Source organism: Penaeus monodon, unplaced genomic scaffold (genome assembly GCF_015228065.2).
Source record: "Penaeus monodon isolate SGIC_2016 unplaced genomic scaffold, NSTDA_Pmon_1 PmonScaffold_8843, whole genome shotgun sequence".
NCBI lineage: Eukaryota > Metazoa > Arthropoda > Malacostraca > Decapoda > Penaeidae > Penaeus > Penaeus monodon.
Genome location: NW_023664152.1, coordinates 1 through 5,000, shown reverse-complemented (window position 1 = coordinate 5,000; position 5,000 = coordinate 1). Strand labels below are relative to the sequence as shown.

General features: G+C 35.6%; 1 pseudogene; it reads left to right on the top strand.

Moving 5' to 3' along the window:
• LOC119571962 overlaps positions 1 to 691 on the top strand; it is a 6,715-nt pseudogene extending 6,024 nt beyond the window's left edge.
• The last annotated feature ends 4,309 nt before the right edge of the window (positions 692 to 5,000 follow it).

The following is a 5,000-nucleotide window of genomic DNA, read 5'->3' as shown; positions in this document are numbered from 1 at the left end:
CATACGTATATGTGTGTATATACATGTGTGTGTGTGTTATATATATATAATATAATTATATATATATATATAATATAATATATATATATATATATATATATATATAATGGTGTGTGTGGTGTGTGTGTGTGTGTATATATATAATATATATATATATATATATAATATATATATATATATATATATATTATATATATATATATATATATATATGGGTGTGTGTGTGTGTGTGTCAGAGTGAAGCAGTGACACTAAAGAAGAATTTTAAAACAGCCAGAGACATCTGCGTTGTACAGTAATTCCCGTTTCACAATTCCATTCTTGGGCGCTGAACTGATTTACGATGGCCTATCACCAACTTCTAATTTGCATGCCAGGAAACCTATGAGTACATAACCACGGCTATTGACGTTATACATAACTTCCGTATTCAACGAGGCTTTACAATTAGTTGTGTTTTCCTCTTTAAACAAGGTGCGGGGTTGGATTTACTCCCCCGACTGATGACAACTTCTCTCGCTGGCTGCTGTTGGGATTCTACAAAGGCCGCTACTCAGTGGATCAAGGTGTTATCCCCATTCACAAACAGCTCGGGACTGTGGGCCAATACGTCGTGGTGCAAAGAATCTCCAGCGATTTCGATCAATTGCAACTTACCGAAGTCCTGGTGTTTGCCAAAAATATTCTGTAGTTTGTAGAACTTTTATATTCATGCTGAAATCTAATATACAGTGACACATAATTTCGTTTTACGCAGTGCACTAATGTAAACCTTGGTAACGTAGAATGAAAAGCCCTTAGTTACGGGATTAACATTTTCAGTTTTATTGCAATATCTCTCGGATGGTTCGGCAGCACAGATTCTCTTAGATGTAGTCTGTAATAACTGTCTATGAACACTTTGAGTTGCTGTCACTCACTTGTGTGACTAGATGTGAGAAATTAGTGTCACAAACTGAATCGTGCGGTGATGCATTATTAAATTTCGAAAGCCTAGTCAATAAACGTTTTAACTGTTCCCATCCACTTGCAAATAAACACAAACACCCACACACACACACACACACACACACACACCCACACACACACACACACACACCACACACACACACACACACACACACACAAATACATATGTATGTTTATATATATATATATATATATATATATATATATATATATATATATTTCTATATATATATTTATTTCTATTAAATTACATTTAAGAAGGGTGTATGGATACTGCTAAATAAGATCAATATAAGAGGATAATTAAGATAAACAGATATGACCAAAGAAGTAACCAAAGTGATTATAATTAAAGAGAATGCTGCAACATGCCTTGCTACCATTCCTTTAAAAAACAACCCATGTTCGAAAATCATACTCTGCAAGACCCGCGTTGTAGTCTTGTTGCAAAGTAAGAGGCACACTACACGTTGGTTTGTTGCCGGAGCCCCAGGTCATGACGTCATCTTTTGAAGAGGCGGAGCCATATCATCTGGACCAAGAACTGGCCAGTCCCTTGCTTCTGCGCATGCGTGACCCCGTTTCGTCGCCAGACCCCTTCAGTGCCTGCTATGACGAGTTCGATGGATGCCTTTGGACAATTTATTTTTAATTAATATGCGAATTACATCTTTTGATAACCGAGTCACCATATGGTAGTTCGCTCAAAAATCTGTTATCTATTTTTATCAAATTCTTTTTTTTAAATACAATTTACAAGTATAAAAAAATACATACACCTGTACCATTTAAAGATTGCGTTCCGACAACTTTGTGTTAACTCCCGTATTGTATATATCAAGCTAATATCTTTCATAAAAAACAAAATATTATGTTCTATATACCTTATGTTAAAGTAAGACCCAACAAGATTATGTTTTATACAAAGTGTTTTAGACTAATTGGAGTACAGGTCTTTCTTAGCTTGCAAACACTGTAATCGCGCGATCAGCGACATGCGATGGATTCGTACTTTTATTTCAACACTTTCAGCAACAATGGAGTCGGTTTGCATGCAATTACTTGATATATTTTTGGTGGGATTGTAATTATCATATATTCACTGTAATTCTTGTGAGACAGAACCAGGGGAGGTCTGTGATAGGTATCTCTCTGTTCAAGATATGAGCAAAGGAATAATAAATATGACTCTTAGGGCCCTAAAACCCTGTAGTTTTTAGTGCTTGTAGCATATAAGTTTCACAGTGTGGTATGTTACATTTTCATCCACGGTAGTTTGATAATTGTTAGAATATACCCAGCTTTCCCTTTAAGAGTGATTAACACCTGGCAATTCCAAGTATATATAGAGGAGTTTTTTAGATTTTGCTTATAGGTAAACCTCACTTGGCATACTGCTTGTTATTTTTTCTTCATGCCATATGTACATTGGGAAAATATTTCTATGAGAGCTCCATGCACTCAAATGCTGTAAATGGTGTGAAAGGCATTTTTTAGTATTGTTTGTTGATATATGAATAGGAGTGTACTATGTATATTTTAAGTGCAGATTTTAAAACTTGTTAATAAACAATATTAAAAGGCAATTTGCCCAATGAGATTATCTTTTAGCTTCAGTGTGCCGAGTACTGCGAGCAACTATATGGGAGTTCGGCTGAAAATTCCCCTTATGACCCATTTTCCCTAAATAAATTTCCCCCGAAAACCCACAACCAAATCCCCAGACCTCGAGCAGAGCCATCACGGGTCATCATGAACCTTTAGGTCCATCACGGGCCCTCATGATGAGTCGCAGAGCCAAGACCGGGGGGGATAATCCTGATGACCCGCCAATGGCTGACTCTGCAGAGGAACGTACCAGAGGTAATATTTTTAGCAATACGTTGTGTGTTGTTTTGAGTTCCAGAACTATTGACTAACGAATAGTTTTAGTTACAATTTGTTAAGCTGTAATTTATTTTTATTTTATTTTATTTATTTTTTAGAATTTTTGATTTTGCGATGAACCGCAAAATATATTTCTGTTTGACTGTGAAAAATAATTTAGAAGGATTTTATCATATTACTCCACTGAAGGTGAGACAGTATTATGAAAAGTTATGTGAAAAGTCAGAGTGTTTGGTTTTACGAGAGCTGGCTGAAGCAGTATATATACAGCATGGAAAATAAAAAGACTTTTTCATGCATTTCCGGGGAGAAAAGGGAAAGAGGGCAGTGGACAAACTTTTTAAAAGAAAACCTGGTCAAGGATATTACCTCAACGACAGGGAAGAAACAGGTAAAAAAAAGAGAACAACCAGGATTCATCTGCCTACTCTAAAAAAAGTGGTTTCATCAATTGCAAGTTTTAACAATATACGGCAGTATGTATATTACATTCTCTTGTGCTACTTTATTTTTATGAACCGTGTTTGCACTGTTTTTGAATATATAAGGCATCACTTTTTCAAAATACGTTTCCGGTTTTAAAGTAGTTTTTGACTTTCTATTACATTTTTTTTTCCATTTCCTCCACAATTGGGAACATTTCCCTAGGTAAAAGGAGGGATTTTTAATAAAAATTTTACGATTAAAAGTTTATACTACCGCAGGGAATGTTTTGATCCTTTTCCTCGGCACAAAATCTAGAAAGCCAATAATGAAATTGAGCTTTTAGTTCTTTTGCTTCGTTCCCCTTTAGAATGATTTTTTTAAATGTCAAATTTATGGGGAAGAGGGGGATGGGAATATTTTTCTGTGATTAAAGCCTTTGTTTTCTTTAAAACATTGGAACAAAGTCCCTCAACTGGCATATTTAACAAACTGGGGAGGGTTTTATAGTCAGAAAATTTATGGCAATGAAAAACATCCAGATTTACCACCAAACGGGAAAAATCTGGAAAATTGGTAAAAGCTTTTTTAAAAAAACGGTTAAAAGAAAATCTGGGAGAATGACGAGCAAAAAACCAAGTGAAACAATGTTATCAAAAACTTCCCGCTCAGAAAAATGGATTTTCCAGTGGGCCCCAAAGGGGGAAAGTTTTCAAAAAGAATTAGATATTTATGATGTGATAACTAAATTTTTTAACCACTTGCGTCGCTCGGTGGGAAATAAAAAAAAACCCTTTTCCCGTAGCTTCGCCCAGTTTTTGGAAAAATTTCAGAATTGGCTGTGAAATGCCTACATTGGCATATTTTTTTTATACTTTACAGAACCGGAGTGGGCTAGCTATTAAGCTGAAAGCCCGATGGACTGATGCTCTCATACAAAAAATCAGTCGTGGGATCATCAACAAGGGAAATTTTCATCGTTTGGTTTGAATCTAAGGATATCTTTAATTTGCTAGATACGCTGATTCCCTACAAAAAAAATCAATTTGAAACAAGTTATTTGGGAAAAGCAATTAAAAAATTTTACAACAGTTTGAAAGGGTTTTAAATATCTAACTCTCCTACTGGTTTCCTGGAGTAAAATCCTTTGGGGAAAAATATATTCCCAACTTTTAAAAAAAAACCCTAAAAGGTTCTTTTACTACAACCATTCAGTAAATTTTACTGGGGTTCGTAAAGGGTGCCAGCAAATTGGGTAAAAGTCAAAAAATCAATTCTTATGCTTAAAGACCCATAACTTTCAAATTTAAAGCCTTTTCCCCGGGGTTAATTCTCTTGGTATTCCCCGTTACTCTTGACCTGGGGCAGAAAAACGTTACACAGAGAAGGCTTTAAAACTTTCCCCTTCCCGAGAAACCGTGCTAAATACCCGGTCCGTTTTTAGGGGGGGGACAGTACAAACCCCCTGCTGGTGGTCCAAGGCCGCCTTCTAGGGTGGTAGGCCAAGGCTTTTTAGAGAACAAGGGGAAAGGAAGGGGGTTTAAGGACCATAGGATTTTTAAAGGGGAAAAAAAGACGAAACCAACCTAGCAGTCGAAAATCTATATTCGATAGGGTGTGATAGAGGAAAAAGGTACAAAGTTTTTTTTTCCAATCACATGTTCGAATCCTTTAAAAAAAAAAAAAAAAAAAATCGTCAATCCTTTTAAACAATTTTTAAT